We start from the raw sequence: 13,107 nt of genomic DNA on the forward strand, positions 1-13,107 counted from the left end.
CTTCATCGCCCCTTTGCTTGTCTAAACATGCAGACTCTGGTCCTCACCCCCCAGCGGGAGCTATTTGACTCAGGGAGTGAATCGGAAGCAAAACTACCTAGATCGTTGGGGAAACACCTATCGCTTCTGCCGCCAAAGATAGAGTCTTGGTTTAAAAGGATGGAGGATATGCAGAAGACAGGTATGGAGGAAATAAGAGGAGATCTGCAGAGTTTTCATAATAGAATGGAAGCAGTGGAGAGTGTGATACAGCCCATGTTAAGGACACATATAGACTCACAGAATATGATGAAAGATGTATTTCAACACTTGCAAAGTCTTGGGTCACAGATGGATGACTTAGAGGACAGGCAAAGGAGGAATAATATCCATGTAAGGGGCATCCCAGAAACCACTGGAGATCAGTAATTGCCTTCTATTGTGCAGGGGATCTTTAATTCATATATGGGAAAACAGTAACGGATCAAATTGAGATGGACCAGATACAGAGTGCCCAGTTTTCGTAAACAGAATACACCATACCCACAGGATGTCATATGCCGGATTCATTACTATAAACAAAAAGATACAATTATGACAAAGGACAAAGAAAAGGGGGAATGGGACTATGATGGTGCCCATATTATCATATTCCCCGACCTATTCAAGAGATAGGGCGAAACGCAGAGCACTTCGACCACTTACACAAGCCTTAGTAGAGGCGGGGTACCCTATCGGTGGGGATATCAATTTCAATTTGTAGCTAGGAAAAATGGATGCTCTTTTATTTTTCAGTCACCAGGAGACTTAGAACAATTTACTACTCAAATTGGGCTCCCATTAATGGAGTTAGAACAGTGGCCAGATCCAACTGTACCAGTGTTCAAGGAAATGCCCAGATGGCACCCATGGGTCAAAACTCATTCTACACCTTGTAGGAGATCAGAGAACTCTCTGGGAGGCCCACCAGTAGAATAATCAAAAGAGGGACAGTAGATATTTTTCTCATTTTAGGAAAATAACTCAAAAGAATAAATGGACCTGTTTATCTATGAGGGGTAGTTGGGTTTGAGTTCGAGGAAGGTTTGGGAGGGGGGCATAATTTTGAAAAACACATTAGGTGTAATAAGGAGAATTTAGGGAGTGGTAAAGAATAATTATATGACACAAACTGAGATACAGAAGCGAGTGAAGGGGGATGGTAAGGAGAGTGTATTATGCATAATAGGAATATGGTCAGATAAATATAATGAACACAAATTGAGGGAAAAATAAAAAAATAAATATCATCACCACTCCCAGGGTCACTTAGAAAGGATGATGTCTATCAGCAGAAGACAAACATCGCCTTTTATTTCAAACGGACACTTGTGAAGAAGGTGACGTCATCTAGGGCCTCTTGCAGAAGGTCTCCACTCATCCAAAGTGTGGAAGTGCGTGGCAATGCCACGGAAGATGCTGGCAACACAGACACCCAGGACCCTAAGCCAGGGGGGCTGAGAGACTCCAGGAGATAATTCGTTTTGCAGGGTAGATTCTGGCCTGTCAGTTTCTTCTGATTTTTACAGCTTGTAGCTGGGGGTCTGGATCTTTCTTAGAGTTCTGGGTGGGATGAAATCTCCAGTCCTGAGGATCAGGTGTTGCCAGTCATCAGGTGGCTGAGAGCAGTCTCATTAAGAGCCCAGACCAGAGCTCACGGTAGAGTTGGTGTGGTGTGGGCTGCAGGCACATTAGGGCTCCTGCTGGGAAGAGGGACAGGTTGTGTCCAGTAGTCAGGCGTACTCCACCCAGAAGCCAGGAGGCTGTGTGTGTGTGTGTGTGTGTGTGTGTGTGTGTGTGTGTATGTGCTGGAGGCACCTGGGATTAAGCTAAGGAGGCTTAGTGAGCCTGGGACACACAAGGGATGTGTGGAAGAGTCACATGCAGGATAGGTGACAATCCTGAGTTGGTTAGACATTGTGATATTACTTACTGGCTGAAACATAAGCAGACGGTATATTGTGTTGCTGAAGTACAGCTCTGTTCTGTTATGGTGGAAAATAAACGACTGTCCTTTTTATGTTACAACGGCTTCAAGACTGGTCCTTAATCATTTGCCATGTGTGCTAACTTCCCCAACATCACACAAGGTAAGAGACAGCTGTCGACTACGTCTGGCTCACTCCTATGGCTGGATCGGCCGTGCGCCCAGACCTCCAACGTCCCCGCCGCAGCCGCGTCACTGGGCCGTACTTCAGGCGCTCGATTAAAGTCCTTCAGGCACAGCAAACGAAAATTAGTCTCTCTTTGCACAGCTGCACAGAGCCTGTGTGTCCCAGTATGTCAGCGGCGACCACACAGCTTTGATGCTCACAGACTTAACCCACACACGGTTACACAGGTATGTCCTCTTCAGACAGCTCTCCTATCCTGAGTGCGCTCAGCAGCTGCAACCCATAGTCCCCCTCCTTCTCGCACAGCCTCCTGGGAGTTGCAGTTTCTGAGATCCTTCTTGCAATGTCTCAGTCTCTGCTCTGTACTGCAATCCCCATAAGTCTCTGCCTCACAGGACACACAGAGGCAATTAACTGTTTGCAGTCAGAAACACAGATCGCTGTAGTAACACATATATACATCTATATAGGGGCTACAGTAGAAATAGGGCAGGTGCAGTAGTGGTAGATCACCTCTCCCTAAAAGGTATAAGCACCCCCAATCGGCGGAAGGCTTGAAGACTTAACTTTTAAATGTTTACATGTTGGGATTGTATGGTGGTGGGGGTTGGTTTTTTTTTCTCTTGTTCCCCCTCAAGGTGGTTGGTCCTAGTCTTTACATTGCAATTGATGATACACATTATTTTCTCAATTAAAATCTTAAGGCATCACTGAAATTGGTAAAATATAATGTACGCAGCCTTCATACGCCGGGTAAACTACATCAGGTACTTAGACAACTTCATAGATTAAAAGCGGATGTTATATTTCTGCAGCAGACACATTTGTCACACTGTACCGCCACACACCTTTACTCACATAGCTATCCAAATTGGTACTATGGTTTGTCTGACACTAATAAAGCAAAGGGTGTTGCCATTGGATTTAGTAAGAATGTTTCTTTTCAGTTGCCTTCAATGGAAGTGGATAAGAGTGGAAGATATTTGTTTTTGAGGGGCCAATTGAGTAACTTTGTATGTACTTTTGCATCCGTCTACTCTCCTAATATAAGACAGGTGCCCTTCCTTAGCCAAGTATTGACAAAACTTACCGAATTTGCAATGGGGTGTGTTATTATGGCGGGTGTCTTTAATGTGGCTTTGGAACCTATGCTGGACACTTCTTCCAGTAGATCTGCAATATCATATAAACAACTTAGCAGACTTAAACGTAGGCTCCACGAGTTACAGTTAGTAGATGTATGGAGGGTGTTGCATCCAAGAGATAGAGATTGCTCATGTTGCTTATCGGTACATGATACATATTCTAGGATAGATATGATCTTTATAAGTCATTTTCATTTAGAATGTCTACAACAAGCTGACATAGAACCTGTAACTATATCTGAACATGCACCAGTAACTGCAGACCTACTTGTGCTGTCCCTACCACGGCATCCCATGTCCTGGAAGCTGAATGCCTCCCTATTGCAAAATGAGACGGATGTAGCTGGATTAAAGGAGGAGCTCTGGGAGTTCTTTCAGCTTAATTTCAATATAGATACATCATTACCGATTGTGTGGGAGATGCACAAGGCGGCCATGAGGGGGAAGCTGATAGAATTAGGTAACCGCCATGAAAAGGCTAGAAGGCGAGAGATGCATGCACTTGAGACTCTCCATAAACCAACCTTAATGCAGGTATATTTAACACAAATGATTTTGAAGAGAGAAGAAATTATATCCTTGCTAAATAAAACGAGACGTGATTTTGCACATATCTCCCACAGATATTATGAATGAGTTTGTAAGAAATCCCAAGGCTCATATTAAAATTAAATCAATTTATATAGGTATATGGTGGATAATTCTTAAAAGGTGTAGCTTGACAAAAGGATGTACAGTTGCCACAGACGTCAATAGAATTGTAATTGGGTTTCTCTAAGACTGGTGTAAATAAAAGGGATTCATTCTTTTAGCATACTAATGTGCCTGGAAGATCTCAGCCCTTTTGTTCTATTTCAGATCAATGGGCACCTTGAGATGTTAAAATGGTTTTACACCAAGTGGTATTGTGTGAGTATCCATTGCGTTTCACACAGAGTAGTAATTTGGGAGTAGCCATTGTCTAGAATATGAACACAAGATAACATTCATATATATACTCTTTATAGACAAAATGGAGCCAGCCAGGGGATGGGTAACCTAAGTGGTGATTAGATCAAAGGCATTTAAGTTGTCATCCAATTGGTATCGTGAGACAGCTCTGATTAGGTTTCGTGGACCAATCAGGGGTTTCTGATGATAGCGAATGGGTTTAGTGGGGATAAAGAGGCTGAGGACCTGGGAGGAAGGGGGCCATTTGGAGACAGAGGACCTGAGAGGAGACGAGCCATTGTGGGACAGAGTAACTGGGAGGAGGAAGTCATTTTGGGACCCAGAGTGCAGAATCTGTGTACCTCTTACAGGATGGGTAATAACTGTACCTTCAATTGTCAAAATATGCCAGCCAGTTTGCATATATAATGCTTATGTTGTAGACGTGTTGGAATCTAGACGTGTAGTGCTTTGCCTGGTTTAGTAGTGTATTTAATATAGTTGGTTTGCTATTGCTGTGTTAGCGTTCCTGTGTGTATGGTGTGTGTTTCTAAGCTGACCTACCCCTCTCGAGCAGTAGGAAGTGGGTGTTGATCAATAATACGGATATTATATATTACTATTCATATTATTAGTGTTATTCATATTATGATTAGTTCAAATCACCCCATTTTTCTTACAAGTTAATAAACCAAGTAGATTACTGGCTAGGTCTCTCCAACAAAAATGTGTAGTTACTTTTGTTTCTAAAGTGATTTCGTCCTTGGGTGCTATAGTACATACAACTGCAGATATTTTAGACGCATTTAGGGATTTTTATAAAACTCTTTATATTGTGCATCCCCAGGACTCTCCGGTTAATCCCGAGTACAAGAAAGAGAAAATGTCATTTATTTACATGAGGCAGAGTTGCTTAGGTTACCTGAATCTGTATTGCATGCTTTGGAGGACGACCTTACAGAAGAAGAATTTAAGAAGGCTATGGCCCTATATGGCAATGGGGAAAGCACCTGGGTCTGATGGTTTCTCTCTCATTATAGAACTTTTTGTGATGTCTTGGTAATCTGTCATCGGAACAATGAGCGTCGAACAGTGTGCTGCCTGCCGGGGGCTCGTGTTCGACACATTGCGGAACGAATTGACAGATTACTAGATGGGGTTGGGCACGACCCCGTTGTCATGGTGCACATCGGCACCAATGACAAAATAGGAGGAAATTGGAGTGTCCTTAAACAGGAGTTCAGAGACCTAGGTGCTAGGATGAAGGAACGGACCTCCACGGTAGTTTTCTCAGAGATACTGCCGGTGCCAAGAGCCACTACGGACAGACAGCGCGAGTTGAGGGAGCTTAACAAGTGGCTCCGGAGCTGGTGTCAGAAGGAAGGTTTTGGTTTCCTGGAGAACTGGGCTGACTTCGCAGTCGGCTATCGGCTCTTCAGCCGAGACGGGCTGCATCTTAATGGGAAAGGTGCAGCATTCCTGGGAGGGGGTCTGGATCTTTCTTAGAGTTCTGGGTGGGATGAAATCTCCAGTCCTGAGGATCAGGTGTTGCCAGTCATCAGGTGGCTGAGAGCAGTCTCATTAAGAGCCCAGACCAGAGCTCACGGTAGAGTTGGTGTGGTGTGGGCTGCAGGCACATTAGGGCTCCTGCTGGGAAGAGGGACAGGTTGTGTCCAGTAGTCAGGCGTACTCCACCCAGAAGCCAGGAACACCTGGGATTAAGCTAAGGAGGCTTAGTGAGCCTGGGACACACAAGGGATGTGTGGAAGAGTCACATGCAGGATAGGTGACAATCCTGAGTTGGTTAGACATTGTGATATTACTTACTGGCTGAAACATAAGCAGACGGTATATTGTGTTAGGCACCTGGGATTAAGCTAAGGAGGCTTAGTGAGCCTGGGACACACAAGGGATGTGTGGAAGAGTCACATGCAGGATAGGTGACAATCCTGAGTTGGTTAGACATTGTGATATTACTTACTGGCTGAAACATAAGCAGACGGAATATTGTGTTGCTGAAGTACAGCTCTGTTCTGTTATGGTGGAAAATAAACGACTGTCCTTTTTATGTTACAACGGCTTCAAGACTGGTCCTTAATCATTTGCCATGTGTGCTAACTTCCCCAACATCACACAAGGTAAGAGACAGCTGTCGACTACGTCTGGCTCACTCCTATGGCTGGATCGGCCGTGCGCCCAGACCTCCAACGTCCCCGCCGCAGCCGCGTCACTGGGCCGTACTTCAGGCGCTCGATTAAAGTCCTTCAGGCACAGCAAACGAAAATTAGTCTCTCTTTGCACAGCTGCACAGAGCCTGTGTGTCCCAGTATGTCAGCGGCGACCACACAGCTTTGATGCTCACAGACTTAACCCACACACGGTTACACAGGTATGTCCTCTTCAGACAGCTCTCCTATCCTGAGTGCGCTCAGCAGCTGCAACCCATAGTCCCCCTCCTTCTCGCACAGCCTCCTGGGAGTTGCAGTTTCTGAGATCCTTCTTGCAATGTCTCAGTCTCTGCTCTGTACTGCAATCCCCATAAGTCTCTGCCTCACAGGACACACAGAGGCAATTAACTGTTTGCAGTCAGAAACACAGATCGCTGTAGTAACACATATATACATCTATATAGGGGCTACAGTAGAAATAGGGCAGGTGCAGTAGTGGTAGATCACCTCTCCCTAAAAGGTATAAGCACCCCCAATCGGCGGAAGGCTTGAAGACTTAACTTTTAAATGTTTACATGTTGGGATTGTATGGTGGTGGGGGTTGGTTTTTTTTTCTCTTGTTCCCCCTCAAGGTGGTTGGTCCTAGTCTTTACATTGCAATTGATGATACACATTATTTTCTCAATTAAAATCTTAAGGCATCACTGAAATTGGTAAAATATAATGTACGCAGCCTTCATACGCCGGGTAAACTACATCAGGTACTTAGACAACTTCATAGATTAAAAGCGGATGTTATATTTCTGCAGCAGACACATTTGTCACACTGTACCGCCACACACCTTTACTCACATAGCTATCCAAATTGGTACTATGGTTTGTCTGACACTAATAAAGCAAAGGGTGTTGCCATTGGATTTAGTAAGAATGTTTCTTTTCAGTTGCCTTCAATGGAAGTGGATAAGAGTGGAAGATATTTGTTTTTGAGGGGCCAATTGAGTAACTTTGTATGTACTTTTGCATCCGTCTACTCTCCTAATATAAGACAGGTGCCCTTCCTTAGCCAAGTATTGACAAAACTTACCGAATTTGCAATGGGGTGTGTTATTATGGCGGGTGTCTTTAATGTGGCTTTGGAACCTATGCTGGACACTTCTTCCAGTAGATCTGCAATATCATATAAACAACTTAGCAGACTTAAACGTAGGCTCCACGAGTTACAGTTAGTAGATGTATGGAGGGTGTTGCATCCAAGAGATAGAGATTGCTCATGTTGCTTATCGGTACATGATACATATTCTAGGATAGATATGATCTTTATAAGTCATTTTCATTTAGAATGTCTACAACAAGCTGACATAGAACCTGTAACTATATCTGAACATGCACCAGTAACTGCAGACCTACTTGTGCTGTCCCTACCACGGCATCCCATGTCCTGGAAGCTGAATGCCTCCCTATTGCAAAATGAGACGGATGTAGCTGGATTAAAGGAGGAGCTCTGGGAGTTCTTTCAGCTTAATTTCAATATAGATACATCATTACCGATTGTGTGGGAGATGCACAAGGCGGCCATGAGGGGGAAGCTGATAGAATTAGGTAACCGCCATGAAAAGGCTAGAAGGCGAGAGATGCATGCACTTGAGACTCTCCATAAACCAACCTTAATGCAGGTATATTTAACACAAATGATTTTGAAGAGAGAAGAAATTATATCCTTGCTAAATAAAACGAGACGTGATTTTGCACATATCTCCCACAGATATTATGAATGAGTTTGTAAGAAATCCCAAGGCTCATATTAAAATTAAATCAATTTATATAGGTATATGGTGGATAATTCTTAAAAGGTGTAGCTTGACAAAAGGATGTACAGTTGCCACAGACGTCAATAGAATTGTAATTGGGTTTCTCTAAGACTGGTGTAAATAAAAGGGATTCATTCTTTTAGCATACTAATGTGCCTGGAAGATCTCAGCCCTTTTGTTCTATTTCAGATCAATGGGCACCTTGAGATGTTAAAATGGTTTTACACCAAGTGGTATTGTGTGAGTATCCATTGCGTTTCACACAGAGTAGTAATTTGGGAGTAGCCATTGTCTAGAATATGAACACAAGATAACATTCATATATATACTCTTTATAGACAAAATGGAGCCAGCCAGGGGATGGGTAACCTAAGTGGTGATTAGATCAAAGGCATTTAAGTTGTCATCCAATTGGTATCGTGAGACAGCTCTGATTAGGTTTCGTGGACCAATCAGGGGTTTCTGATGATAGCGAATGGGTTTAGTGGGGATAAAGAGGCTGAGGACCTGGGAGGAAGGGGGCCATTTGGAGACAGAGGACCTGAGAGGAGACGAGCCATTGTGGGACAGAGTAACTGGGAGGAGGAAGTCATTTTGGGACCCAGAGTGCAGAATCTGTGTACCTCTTACAGGATGGGTAATAACTGTACCTTCAATTGTCAAAATATGCCAGCCAGTTTGCATATATAATGCTTATGTTGTAGACGTGTTGGAATCTAGACGTGTAGTGCTTTGCCTGGTTTAGTAGTGTATTTAATATAGTTGGTTTGCTATTGCTGTGTTAGCGTTCCTGTGTGTATGGTGTGTGTTTCTAAGCTGACCTACCCCTCTCGAGCAGTAGGAAGTGGGTGTTGATCAATAATACGGATATTATATATTAATATTCATATTATTAGTGTTATTCATATTATGATTAGTTCAAATCACCCCATTTTTCTTACAAGTTAATAAACCAAGTAGATTACTGGCTAGGTCTCTCCAACAAAAATGTGTAGTTACTTTTGTTTCTAAAGTGATTTCGTCCTTGGGTGCTATAGTACATACAACTGCAGATATTTTAGACGCATTTAGGGATTTTTATAAAACTCTTTATATTGTGCATCCCCAGGACTCTCCGGTTAATCCCGAGTACAAGAAAGAGAAAATGTCATTTATTTACATGAGGCAGAGTTGCTTAGGTTACCTGAATCTGTATTGCATGCTTTGGAGGACGACCTTACAGAAGAAGAATTTAAGAAGGCTATGGCCCTATATGGCAATGGGGAAAGCACCTGGGTCTGATGGTTTCTCTCTCATTATAGAACTTTTTGTGATGTCTTGGTAATCTGTCATCGGAACAATGAGCGTCGAACAGTGTGCTGCCTGCCGGGGGCTCGTGTTCGACACATTGCGGAACGAATTGACAGATTACTAGATGGGGTTGGGCACGACCCCGATACCCCGACTAACGACATGTGCCAATGCAATTGGTAGGGGGGCAAATTTCTGTAGGGATACTATGCATGTGTTCATCACGGTCATCCCAAAACCTGGTAAGGACCCTAAAATATGTGGCAGCTATAAACCAATTTCTTTGTTGAATCTTGATTGTAAACTGTATGCTAAAATTATGGCAAATAGGTTGATGCCCCTGGTACCGAGCTGGATACATTTTGACCAGACAGGTTTTATACCGGTTAAGGAGGCAAGGGATAAGTCCTTGAGGACTATTTCTTTGATGTTACATGTGAGACGATGCTCCCAACTACCCACTCTTCTGTTGTCAACAGATGCTGAAAAAGCTTTTGATAGGGTGGACTTGGAGTATCTCTTTGCTGTTTTTCAGTAATTGGGTGTTGGCCCTGTGATGTATCGACGCATTACAGCTCTATATGACAATGCCAGGGCTCAGGTGCTTATTAACGGAGTGTCGAGTGAGTCATTTACATTGCATAATAAGACTAGACAGGGTTGTCCACTTTCCCCGTTGTTATTCGCTATTTCTTTGGAACCCCTTTTGGCAACTATTCAATCAGATTTATCTATACAGGGTATTAGAGTAGGTACTCAACATCATAAATTGGCGGCCTACGCGGATGATGTCCTATTCCATGTACAGCAGCCTCAGATCTCCCTTCCCAAACGAATGACGAGCTTTCACTAGATTGGGAGGTTATTAAACTTTAAAATAAATTTAAAGAAATCTGTCATTTTGAATCTCAATCTACCTTCGGCAGAAGCTCATCCCTTAGAATTGAGTTTCTGGTTTATATGGACTCAATCTCATTTGAAATATTTAGGGATAGCACTGACGCCAAATATTACTTCACTCCTTCGTTTAAATTATATCCCATTGTTGAATAGGGTTAGGGGAGATTTACAACGTTGGCAATAACTTTGTCATACCTGGTTGGGAAGGGTAAATATTGTAAAGATGAATGTCTTACCCAGTTTGCTATTCCTGATTCAGATGTTGCCATTTGGGGTTACGAATTATTATTTTAAGATATTACAGTCTATGATAGGTAAGTATATATGGAGACGTGCTAAATCGTGGGTATCTGGAAGTGGCAAACTTTAAGCTTCATTATCATGCTGTGATGCTTTCCCGGGTAGTGGACTGGATTTATGCAGGTCAGACTAAGCAGTAGGTTGCCTTGGAGAGTATGTTGTGTAGATCAGATATGAAGCCCTAGTAGATTTTGGAGACTTGCTCCAGATACCTCACCTTAACTATGTCAACCCTGGCGATATGGGATGGCACTTTGTTGAAGGTGGGTTGTACACATAACTCTCCTTTGATGCCACATACTGGCCATGGATATTTTATGCCGGGTAAATGGGATAAGAGGTTTGATGACTGGCATGGTGACAAGCCTATACGCCCTCATAGGGTACTTAGGGGCACTACGTTAGCACTCTTAGAAACTTTGTTAAGACTCAAATTGCCTGACTTTAATGGATTGTTGGCGATATACACAATTACAGCATTTTTGGGTATCCCTTCCAAAGCTTTTATGATCTTTACCCTATTGAAGCCATATTCTCATCACGTAGTGGTCAATTCAGGTGTATCTCCCATTTTTATAAGATCTTGTTGGAAATTGGGACACTGGAGTTTCCCGATATTTTGAACAGATGGGAGAGGGACCTGGGTAACTCATTATCTGATGAACAAAAAACTAAGATATTAGCTTTAACACATGTATCTTCGATGGCATGTAGTATAGAAGTGATGAAATATAAATTGCTTACTCCCAGGTATCTTTCCCCGTCCAGAATGCATAAGATGTTTGGAGATCTCTCCCCTTTGTGCTGGAGGGGATGTGGGCATAAAGGTACATTGGCACATATCGGGTGGAAATGTCCCATTATACAGAAATATTGGGGTCAGGTGAGGATGTATGTTGAAAAAATTATGGGCTTACCTATAGAGGAAGACCCGTGGCGTGTGTTATTCCATTGTACTTCAGAATCTATGGTTAGATATAAATGCTCATTGACTCCCCACCTGCTCAATGCTGCAAAATCCCTGATACCACGGTATTGGAAGAGGGTCTCTAGCCCCCTCTATACCAGTGGTTTGAAAAAAATAATGGGATTTGTAATATGGAAGAGATGGTTATGCCATCCAAAGGCCAATATGGAAGATTCCAAAAAATTTGGTCTTGCAGGTTGGAATTCAAGGCAGGTGTGGACTATGCATTGGTTATCTCCCAGGCATTGTAATAGTAATAAGTATAGAGCATAGAGATTTATAGATTGAGGGGGGAAAGTTAAAAGTTATACATTTTTTAGGGTTTTTTTTTTTTAGTGTGTGGGGGTGTGAAAGAGGAAGAGAGAGTGCGTGTGTATATATATATATATATATATATATACACACACACCTATATATAAGAATATCGTGCAAAAGTTCATTTATTTTATTTCACTAATGCAACTTGAAAGGTGAAACTAATATACGAGATAGACTCATTAAATGCAAAGCAAGATAGTGCAAGCCGTGATATGTCATAATTGTGATGATTATGGCTTACAGCTCATGAAAACCCCAAATCCACAATCTCAGAAAATTAGAATATTGTGAAAAGGTGCAATATTCTAGGCTCAAAGTGGCCCACTCTAATCAGTGAATTAAGCCATAATAACTGCAAAGGGTTCCTGAGCCTTTACATGGTCTCTCAGTCTGGTTCAGTAGGAATCACAATCATGGGAAAGACTGCTGACCTGACAGTTGTGCAGAAAACCATAATTGACACCCTCCATCAGGAGGGAAAGCCTCAAAAGGTAATTGCAAAAGAAGTTGGATGTTCCCAAAGTGCTGTATCAAAGCACATTAATAGAAAGTTATGTGGAAGGGAAAAGTGTGGAAGAAAAAGGTGCACAAGCAGCAGGGATGACCGCAGCCTGGAGAGGATTGTCAGGAAAAGGCCATTCAAAAGTGTTGGGGACTTTCACAAGAGGTGGACTGAGGCTGGAGTCAGTGCATCAAGAGCCACCACACACAACAAACAACGTCAGAAGCGTCTTACCTGAGCTAAAGAAAAACAGACCTGGTCTGTTGCTCAGTGGTCCAAAGTCCTCTTTTCTGATGAGAGCAAATGTTGCATCTCATTTGGAAACCAAGGACCCAGAGTATGGAGGAAGAATGGAGAGGCACACACTGCAAGATGCTTGAAGTCCAGTATGAAGTTTCCACAGTCTGTGTTGATTTGGGGAGCCATGTCATCTGCTGGTGTTGGTCCACTGTGCTTCATTAAGTCCAGGGTCAACGCAGCCGTCTACCAGGAGATTTTGGAGCACTTCATGCTTCCTTCCGCAGACGAGCTCTATGGGGATGCTGACTTCATTTTCCAGCAGGACTTGGCACCTGCCCACACTGCCAAAAGCACCAAAACCTGGTTCAATGACCGTGGGATTACTGTGCTTGATTGGCCAGCAAACT

General features: G+C 43.0%; 1 protein-coding gene across 1 annotated transcript in view; it reads right to left on the minus strand.

Annotated features, from left to right (window-relative positions):
• DDX47 (DEAD-box helicase 47) overlaps positions 1-13,107 on the minus strand; it is a gene marked incomplete at its 5' end in the record, with an annotated part of 247,895 nt that overhangs the window by 53,830 nt on the left and 180,958 nt on the right. The gene's annotated exons all lie outside the window — the stretch shown is intronic.

This window comes from Nanorana parkeri, unplaced genomic scaffold (assembly GCF_000935625.1).
Source record: "Nanorana parkeri isolate BGI_ZX_2015 unplaced genomic scaffold, ASM93562v1 scaffold526, whole genome shotgun sequence".
Lineage (NCBI taxonomy): Eukaryota > Metazoa > Chordata > Amphibia > Anura > Dicroglossidae > Nanorana > Nanorana parkeri.